At 41.4% G+C, this 10,864-nt stretch overlaps 1 non-coding gene across 1 annotated transcript; it reads right to left on the reverse strand.

Moving 5' to 3' along the window:
• Positions 1–7,457: 7,457 nt before the first annotated feature.
• Positions 7,458–7,564, reverse strand: LOC145007752 (small nucleolar RNA R71). The gene has a single exon (XR_013663120.1). It is a non-coding gene; the product is annotated as a small nucleolar RNA R71 (small nucleolar RNA).
• Positions 7,565–10,864: the final 3,300 nt, after the last annotated feature.

A 10,864-nucleotide genomic window follows, 5' to 3' on the forward strand; every position in this document is an offset into this window, starting at 1 on the left:
CATTATTTTTTGATTTAATAGATTGACACGTCCATCCAATCTTAATTGCAAAGGAAAATTTTCTTTAAGGAATATTTTTAGTTTTTCAGTAGATTCAAAAAGGTATTCTTCAATATTGTTTTGATTATTTAATTCAAAATATTGTTTTGAATTTGATGGTCTAAATTTGAAAAAATCTTTATAACATCCAGAGTTTCGGGTATGATTTAATTGTATTTGTTTATTCAAGGAAAAGGAGGGACGCGACGAGTTGGTGACACGACTCATCGTGTAGGTGAGGAAGTTTCTGCGAATCTTCACGACCAGACTCGACGAGTCGGTCATATGACTCGCCGAGTCTGCGTTGGCAATTGAAACCCTAAATCTCGGGTTTTGGAGCCTATTTAAGGGCACTCATAGCCTCCCATTGCGGCTACCAGTCCCTTGAGAGAAACCCTAAGTGAGCTAAATTGTTTGTGAGGAGGAGAGGCCATATTTGATCTTTCTATCTTTGGTTTAGCAAGAAAATGGTGATCAAGATCAAGAGGAGGCTGAAGGAGGTGCTATTTGGAGGAATTCTGAGCTCAGGAGTGCTTATTTGAGGTATAATCTCGATACATCTTCTGTTTTGGTGATTGTTTATAAAGTTAGGGTTTTCTAGACCCTTTGGTAGATGGTTTTGATTGAATATATGGTTCCTTTTCGTATTATGGTCTTGGATCTGGATCCATAGAGGTCTAGAGACCTTACTCCTTTGAGCTTTATGTGGATTGATGGTGAATATGAACTTAGGATGCCATATTAGAGGTCATTTCTTCAAATAGAACCTTGGAGCCTTTGAATTGGCATCAAGCTTCGAACTTTACGAGATTATTGGGACTAGAAAGGATAGATCTATTGAGTAGAGCATCAGATCTGACCTCATGAAGCCATTCAAAGTGAGCATGGATTGGACTCACCGAGTCATGAACAGACTCGACGAGTCGAGTCGAGTTGTCCCGAGACTGTGAATCTAGAGACTGACCCACCGATTTAAGTGAGTGACTCGGTGAGTTAAAAGAGAATCATATGAGTAGAGTCCACGTGTAGACTCGCCGAGTCGCCCAAGTGCACTCGACGAGTCAGGTCAAAGTTTGACCGTTGACTTTGTTTACTTTTAGGGATTGGTCAACAATGGGGTCTTTGATTCAAGAGAGGGGTAAAATGGTCTTTTACCCATCTGAGGATGCTAAGAGAGGGTTGGGTCTAGTCTCGAGAGTTATATTTATGAGCATATCTTACTTTACATGATTAGGCGGAGGCTAGACTATAATGCTACCGAATCAGGGATTTACCGAGACATCTGAGGTGAGTCTTTTCACTATACATTACCTAGTTTGGTAACCATGAGCAGACCGTAGGGTCTTATATGTTATGTGATATTTGTGTATATGTGTTTGTGATATATGTATGCTATGTGATATAGACCGGACCGGAGGGTCCAATGATATAGACCGGGCCGGAGGGTCCAACAAGACAGACCGGGTCGGAGGGCCCCAAGATACGGAACTGGAGGGTTCCGCTGAGACACATCGACCAGAGGGTCATATTGTATCCTTGAGTGGCGTATGTGTTGTATGTGGTATTTTGGGGAACTCACTAAGCATTTATACTTACCGTGTTGTGTGAAATGTGTTTCAGGTACCAGTGAGGATTACGGGAAGGCGTCAACTTGATTGTACACATTGTGTAACACCCAAAGTTTGGAAAGCCAAGAAAAGAAAGAAAGCCCCAATTTTAAGGGGAGACTCGGCGAGTCCAAGGAGGGACTCGGCGAGTCCGAGCGGGATCCGGGTCGAGGAGTAAGCGACCGACTCGGCGAGTCGGCCAAGGTGACTTGGCGAGTCTGGTCTGAACGAGGAAAACCCTAAAATCGGGACTGGGAGCGTATTTAAATGCCTCATTCTTTTCCCTAAGGTTCCTTTACTGCCTCTTTCACCCAGGACATCAAGCCCTAACCGTCACATCCATTGATTGAGCCATTTATTAACTTGGAAGGTGCATTGAAGCTTGAAGGAGGAAGAAAGAGCTTGGAGGAGCAAGAAAGGACTATAGATCCAGGATTTTGAGTTCATTCTGAGCGTTTGGAGGTAATAACTAGTTCTTGGACCCCTCTTTGCACCTAGATCTATGTGTTGTTGTTGGAGTTTTTAGCCATGATGTTATTCTTTCAAGTTAGAAGCCAGATCTGAAGTTGCTACTTCAGATCTAAGCATATGATGGTCTTGAGAAGCACAAAGTATCAGCCCTTGAGTGGATCATGAAGCCTCTTTGCCTTAAGCCCTAGTTCATGGTGTATTTTGTCTAGATCTCCTTCTCTACACGTAAAGTTTGCAACTTTACGTGAGGAATAGGCTTGGGAAGGGTAGATCTACAGTTTGGAGTCCATGCATGACTCAATAGCCCTCTGCATGTTGAGGATTTCGAATAGACTCGGCGAGTCCTTTGAATGGACTCGGCGAGTAGCATGAAGTAGTGGAGCAACTCGGCGAGTGGGATGAACAGCTCGTCGAGTCAGATGAAGATTGCCTTGTACCCGGCGAGTCTGTTCTTGGACTCGGTGAGTCAGGTTGCGAAACCCAAACTCTTCAAGTCAAGGCCCAGATTAGTGAGTTGAGTGGGGACTCAGTGAGTTGGACAGGACAGAACTCGGAAATCAGTGAACTCGGCGAGTCAGTAGGCTGACTCGGCGAGTAGGGTCAACATGGAAGGTTGACTTTGGTCAGGACTTTGACTTTGATCGGAGTTGAGTTAGTTGACTTTTAGAGGACTGTCAGGCTAAGTGTCGCTTTGTTATTGGTAGCTCGAAGAGTTAGAGGAGCAGCGTTTCAGACGGTGGTTGGTTAGCAGTCCGAGGATTACCAGCAGAATTCAGCAGTTCAGGTGAGTTTCCTTCCAGTAGGAACGGGTCTAAGGCCACAATGTCGGCCCGTTTAGCTAGTAGTAATTTCCGGACTTCGGTCCGATGCAGATTTTAGTATGTTTGATGCCTTCGTGGCTCAGACAGGATTTATGTGTTATGTGCTCCGGGTTACAGCCCGATGCAGTATGTAGTTTATGTGTTCATGCTAGTTGATATGTTTATGCTATGCTATGTTCAGTAGTTCCAGACTTCTGTCTGATGCAGTCAGTTCCGACTTCGGTCTGATGCAGTTAGTACCGGACTTTGGTCCGATGCAGTTAGTTCCGGATTTCGGTCCGATGCAGGAGGCAAGGCCTCAGTAGTTCCGGACTTTGGTCCGATGCAGAGGGCAAGGCCCTGGTTAGTTCCGGACTTCGGTCCGATGCAGTTTCTGGACTTCGGTCCGATGCAGTGGGCAAGGCCCAGTATGTGCTTTATATGTTATTGTATGGTATGTGGTAGTTTGGGGGAGCTCACTAAGCTTCGTGCTTATAGTTTCAATTTTTGGTTTCAGGTACTCAGTTTTCAAAAGAGGAGCTCGGAGAGATTGCAGTGCACACACCATAGTCAGCTAGCCTGGGATGTTTTACTCTGACAATAAGTTTGTATTTCGAATTAATGCTACGAAATTATGTTATGATTTATGATATGGTTTTTATGAATATGGTTTTAGTAATGTTTTTTTAAAAAAAATTAGTCGTGATATTTGGGACGTTACAAGTGGGTATCAGAGCCTTGGTTTGAGGGATTTGGACATGCTCTCGAGTGTGTCTGAACTCAAACTGAGGAATTGGTATGGGAGTTTTCAAAACAAAAAGATAGTTTTGTAAAAAGAGAGTTTGGAGAAAGAAAACAGTTTTAGAAAAGTAAAAAGAATTCAGAAAGGAAAGAACTTTGAAAAGGGAAAAGAGGTGTGGTGCATGCAATCAACCGAGCTCAAGTAGGTACCCCAAAATACCCATACAAGTCTATGTTTTGATTATCAGCTAATAGAACAACATGCTAGATTAGGACTGAGGATCTAGGGATGATGCCTTATGTGCCTATTATATGTGCTTTTGATCTGCATGATAATGCTGAATATATAGTAGTAGGATAGCCTGTTTAGGTTATGCCTGAGTTTATGAGTTGTGTTGCATGCTAGTTCAGATTCTTGCTATGTGGATATGATTGCTTGAGTATGTTATGGTTAGATTTTCCCTTTGTCTGAATGCTGCTTGCTTTGTGCATTGTGGGATTCTGAGTGATGGGAGTTAGCCATTAGGTGCATACGGTACGTAACATGTGATCAGGGTTGAATAATCTCAGAGTGTTGGATTTGGTCCTATTGCGCAGCTCTTGTTTGAGTCCAACCGTTGTAGGAACGAGTCCTCTACTTGAAGGATTATCTGAGCCTCGTCACATGTGATGGTATCCAGGTAATGGCTAATTGGCATCACAAGGAGACCTTCAGCAGCTGAGGGTTGGTTTGAGTTGAGTCAGAGGTTTCCCTAGGGTAAGCCTAGGATGAGGTAGTGCTGGGAGCAATAGTAGTAGAAAAGGGACCTGGTGGAGTCAAAGCAGTTCTTGAGGAAAGTACGGATAGATGTGGAAGGTAGTATAGGCCCGTACTACTGAAAGCATAGGATCCGTACTCGATTCGGGAAAGGCCGAGACAAGACCGGGAACCTGGTAGTGAGTATGTTTGGTCTCACAGCAGTAAGGAGTATTCTGTTAATGGTTATGTTTCAGTATGGTGACATTGCGAGAGAGAACAGCGGGCGGATCAGGCGCCAGAGATGAATCAAGCTCGGGTTCGGGGGCCGAGCAGCTCGAGGAGCGGATGAGAGAGTTGATATCAACCGAGGTTACGCGCAATATTCTAGCTCAGACTCCTGTGATCTTTGGAACAGTCAAGGAGGGTATATTGGAGATTTTGAATGAGAGGCTGGGAGCCTTCCGTACTGAGATGATGGCTTTGTTGGGAGCGTGTACCTTGACATTTCGGGAGTTTAGGGCTTGCGGGGCACCAGATTATCATGGGGCTAGGGACCCCATCACTAGCAGCAGATGGTTAGCTGATGTTGCCAACGCATCCCTTACGAGCCGTTGTCTTGAGGAGGACAAGGTCAGACTCGCTTCCTGTCTTCTGAAGGACAGAGCGAGGGATTGGTGGGAAGAGATTAGTCATGCTTTGGGTGATGGTGCCTGATATGTGCATATTTAGTTTGTATTAAGTATAGATTTTTATTCATTTATTAGCTAAATTATTGCATTTCATGGACAAAAGGTACTTAAAAGTGTTTGATTTGTATTTTCAGTCCAAAAATGAAGCTCGGAAGCAGAAGGAAGCAGGAGAAGCGGTTAGGAGCTCGGGAATTGGATAAAGAAGAAAAACACCAAAAATAGCACCTACTCGGCGAGTAGGATCGACTACTCGGCGAGTCCAAGTGAGGATAATGACTCGGGAACCCAGATGCTTATCGCATACGGATATTGTGAGACGGACTCGGCGAGTCGCCACCTGACTCGACGAGTCGATACGCAAATATATAGATAACTTCTCAGATCGAGGAAAAAAACTGCTGGGATAATTCTGGAGTAATTAGCTACGATTCAGAGGCCAGAGAAACCCTAGAAGACGAAGATAAAAGCTACAATTCAATCCCGAAGGAGATTTGAGGCAAATTCCATCATTATACATAATCTTTTGTTTTCCACTATGGTTAGACAATTAGAATTTGTTTTTGTGCTATTATTTACTTCAATCATGAGCTAAAACTCTTAAACTTCTGTTTGGGGATACAAAATTGAGACTATGGTTTGATTATTGGTAGGATTAATTCAATGTTGGTGATTTATTTGTTATTTTAGCTTGCTAAAGAACCTTGTGTGTGAATGATAATTAATTTTCTGTTAATAGGAAGGTAATTAAATAGCATGAACATCGTTTGATTATCAACCTCATATATCTTGTGACCACTTTGTTATATGTCTAGGATTAATGAACATGAAACTATGATTAATAAGAAAATTAAGTAAATTTATGTGCAAGCTTGTGTGATGACCATCAACAAGAAGTTAATAAAAACCAAATTGATTAACTATTGTGAGTCTAAAGTAATCCGAATAATTAATCTAGTGAACTAAATTGAATTAGACAACTGATCACTGTTTAAGTTAGTTTATTTGCTAAGGATTAGTGTAGTGAACGCGAACCTAATCACTTGAATTGGTAACCAACAAAAGAATTAATCCATTGCACTATTACCTTGAAATCAATCATAGGATCAATTTAGTTGAACTAAATAGAAGTTCCTTCGTATTATTGAATCTAGTTAATTCTTTGTTTTTTCTAGTTTTTAGATTAAGTAATAGTTAGTAAGTTTCTACTCTTGTAAAACTAGAGAAAACCCTCTACTTATTAATTAATTTAGATAGAATTAATTTTTATTTTTAATTTGCCGTTCCCTGTGTTCGATACCCTACTTGCTTAAACTATTCCACAATTGATAGGTACACTGCCTTTGTGTGTTTATTTTACAACTAAAAGTAGGATTAAAACTAAGTGAGTTTACGCACATCAAGTTTTTGGCGCCGTTGCCGGGGAACGGTTCAAAAATTAGCATTAAAAATCTAATTCAATCGATCCTTTGTGTGAGATTTATCTTACACAAAGTTAATTTCTGTTTAATTTAGTAGGTAGTATTAAAAAAAAAAAAAAAAAAAAAAAAAAAAAAAAAAAAAAAAAAAAAACTGATTTTACCTTGGACTCACCGAGTGCATTCGCGCAGACTCGGCGAGTACGACGCTAAATCAGCTTTAATTTTATTATTTTTCTTTTGTTCTTTTTACACGTTTTTTGTTTTCTTTGCAGTTGTTTCATGACCCAAGGATCTGATACACCTCTGGTCCCCCCCTCTCTTGAAGATCCGGAAACCGCACTAAGAAGGAGCAAATGCGAAACTGTTGGAGAATCCGCTTCTTCAAAGAACTCACCACTCAAAAACCTCAAGTCCGTTTTCAGCAAGAAAAGGAGCAACAAATCAGGAGCATACAGTGCCTCGTTGACAATCAAAGACCCAATTCAAAAAGACACGAGTACGAGACCAAGGAAGAAGACGAACCCACATACGAGCACACATTTGAGTTTGAAGACGATTTAGCTACCACTATGGCTAATATCGATGAAATCCCCATGGGGGAATGGAAGAAGAGGATGCGTGATGACACCGGCCCGGGACTTGTGGAACCCGCAATTCCCGCAACTGTTACTTTCGAGCTAAAGGGCCATATTCTCGCTCAACTCAAGGAGATTCCTTTTTACGGGAAAGATCACGAAGACGCCTATAAGCACTTGGATGAAGTAAATGATGTGGCTGACTACTTCAATATACCTAATGTGCCTCGCGAGACCCAGCTACTTCGCATGCTCCTAGTCACGTTTAAAGGTGCTGCGAAGGATTGGCTCAAGTCACTTCCTCCCGGATCGGTCACAACATGGGCCAAGATGAAAGAGGAATTCATAGACCATTTTTGCCCGCCTTCCAAGATAGCTAAGTTGAAGAAAGCCATCGCCAACTTCGAGCAACATCCCGGTGAATCTCTTTATGAAGCGTGGGAAAGATACAAAGGTTTGCTTAGGAATTGCCCACATCATGACCTTAATAGCCAACAAGAGGTCTCCATTTTTTATGATGGAGTCAATGTCACCACAAGGCAACTGCTCGATTCACAAGGCCCGCTCACCAGAAAGCCGCCTCCTGAAATCAAGGAGTTAATTGAAGAATTCTCTAAGCATTCTAGAGAATACCACAATCCGAGAAATGAAATAAGTCAGGGAGCAGTGAACTCGGTGAATGATAGCATGGCAGCGATAATAGCTAAGCTCGATAGTCTAGATAGAAGGATCACAAAATGGATCAAACAATCCATGCTATTCGAGTTGGATGTGAAAATTGTAGCGGGCCCCACCTCACCAAGGATTGTGATCGAGACGAAAATGGAAATAAAAAGGCTCAAGTATTTTACTCTAGTGGCGATAGATACGACGAAGATTGGAGGAAACCGAAGAAGGAATGGCTCCCATACGAAGAATATAAAAAGGCTAAGGAGGAGAAATACAAGCAGAAGGAGAGGGGATTCTATCAAAAGGAAGAACCGATGATGGAAAAGAAGGCCAATTTAGAAGAAATGCTCACTAGATTCATAACCGCATCCGAAAAAAGATACAATGATCACGATGTAGCAATGCAATAGACTAGAAATATGTTGAGGAATCAGCAGGCATCCATTCTCAACATTGAGAAACAGCTGGGACAGCTTGCACATCAAGTGAATGAGAGAAGACCGGGCCAACTTCCGAGTAACACCGAGAATAATCCAAGAATGGAAAATGTGAGTATGGTAACTTCCAGTTGTGAGAAAATTTTCACACAGGCACAAAGGGTTCCTAATAGCAAGACAGAGAAGACAGAAAATTCGATTCCAGCTACACCCGACCCGACTCGCCGAGTCCCTCAAATGGACTCAACGAGTCCATGCGTGCAAGACAGAACTCCCATTCACTCAAAGCCATACAATCCCCCTCTGCCATTCCCAATCAAAGCCATGCCTGTGGAAAAAGTGGAAGCTTATAAATCCTTTATGAAGCATGTTAAATACCTCCAAGTCAATGTGCCGTTTGTAGAGACGATGCTTACAACACCCAAGTACTTCAACTTACTAAAAGGTCTCTTTGCTGCTAGGAAAGACTTGGCTGAAGTCGCAAAAATAATGCTGAGTGAGTTACCCAAAAAGAAGGGCGACCCGGTAAGTATTAAAATTCCGTGTCAATTTGGAAACACATTTGTCACTCAAGCGTTGACCGATTCCGGTGCAAGCATCAACCTGATGCCTCTTTCCTTCTTCAAGAAACTGAACTTACCAGAGCCAAGACCGGTAAACATGAACATCCATTTGGTTGACAAGACAACAATTCATCCAAGAGGAGTTTGCGAGGATCTTCTTATTAAAGTTGACAAGTTCATCTTCCCGGTAGACTTTGTGGTGCTAGATATGGAAGAAGATCCCGAAGTTCCAATTATTTTGGGGAGGCCTTTTTTAAACACCGCGTGTGCTTTAATTGATGTATGTGAGTCTACACTTACATTAAGGGTAGGAGACGAGTTAGCGGTGTTCAAAGCTATACCAGAAGTCAAGCAAGAAGTGAAAGGGAGAGAAGAGATCTCGTTTATCGATTTAGATGATGAGATACTACAAAAAGAACTTGAACTTTTGCAAAAAGAAGACCCAAGCAAGCTTCTGCAACATTATGGAGAGGATGGAGATGTTCAAAAGGACTTGGAGGAGTTAGAGAAGCTACTGGAAGGAGCCAATTCAGAAAACACACAAGAAAAAATATAATACGACCAGACTCGATGAGTCACTCAATTGGACTCGACGAGTCCAATCGAATGTGACAATAAATCGGACAACTTCAATCTGCTTGTTGCTGAGTCTCTGCATATTCGGGGCGATGATTCTTTAGAAGAACAAACACCAGAAGGTGAGATGGATACAAATGTCCAACATGCCCATATAGCAATCCTTGATGCAATTCCGCTTGTAGATGGCTCAAACGTAGAAAAAGAGGACAAGGCAACGGATAGGAGAGTGGAGGCTGATCAACCATTCAATACCAAACCAAGAGCACGAACTTTCACGGAATATGAAGTAGTTAAGTTTACTGAAAAGGAGGTGAAAGAGATGGAGAAACAGAATGGGGTGAAGAAGAAAAAGAGGAGAAAAGAAGCCCAAGCAGCCGAGGATGATGCTGTAATAAAGAAGAGAAAGGATTAAAAAGGGCTTATAAAAAGAAGGTTCACACTTACAAGACAAAGTACAAACCACAAAAGATAAGGTGTGAATTCCCGATGCTAGAAGATGACGAGACGTAGACGGGAAGGAGTCCAGCTAACGACTCCTTAAAAAAAAGAAGCGCTTGGCGGGAGGCAACCCGTTATTTAGAGTTTGCTTTCTTTTACCTTTTCTTTTGTTTGCATTTTTTTTATTTCTTTCGTTTTTAGAATTTTAATTTTCCAATTCATCGGAGAAATTCAGATTCCTTTTCTTGTGATTTAAAAACTTTTTCAGCTTCTGCAAAATTACCCCGCAGAATTTTCTCACATGAGTGTGGAATTTGAGCAGAAATAATATAATTTGCATTCTTGTGAGATTTTGCCCAAGTATGAAGCACAGTTTGTTCTGTGATCAAAAGATCTTTAACATTATCAATTTCAGCAGACAAAGATGAATTTGACAAACTAGTGATTCTAAGATTTTCCTAAGTGGAATCAATAAGGTTATTTTTCATGGATATTTCAGTTTTAAGAAGATCAAGTTGATTTTGCAAGTCCCTTATTGTTTGATTCTTCTTAGAATTAATGACACCCAAATACTCAAACATTTTGATTTTTTCATTCATTGAATAGGAAACAAAGTTTTTAACTTGATACATTAAAGGAGAGTCAGTGTTGTGCTTCTTGGATTTTTCAACTGCATCAGACATGTCAGCATCAAATGTACTTGTGCCTTTTTCAGGAACATCCATTTCTTCTATCTTTACCATTAGACACTTGACTTCATCATCTGATGACTCCTCATCAGTCTTCCAATTTTTGTTCTTCAGCAACAAGAACTTTATGTTCCAAGTTTTCTGCTTTCAGTTTCTCAATCAGCTTGTTGTACTTCTGCTTCCAGTATTCATCCGAGCCTTGTTTTTTTTGTTTACATTCCTTTGATTAGTGCTCCCACAATTAAAGCACTGAGCCTTCCCTTTCTTATCAGCACCATGCCTTTTATCATCATCTGATCCTTTTGAAAACTTTCCTCCCATCTTCTTCTGAAACTTTGAGAAGTTTCGGCCTGATTTCTCAAAAGTCTTTACAATCAAAGCTGCACTAGCCACAACCTTTTCAAGATCAT

Source organism: Lactuca saligna, chromosome 7, assembly GCF_052625555.1.
Source record: "Lactuca saligna cultivar CGN05327 chromosome 7, ASM5262555v1, whole genome shotgun sequence".
Classification (NCBI taxonomy): domain Eukaryota; kingdom Viridiplantae; phylum Streptophyta; class Magnoliopsida; order Asterales; family Asteraceae; genus Lactuca; species Lactuca saligna.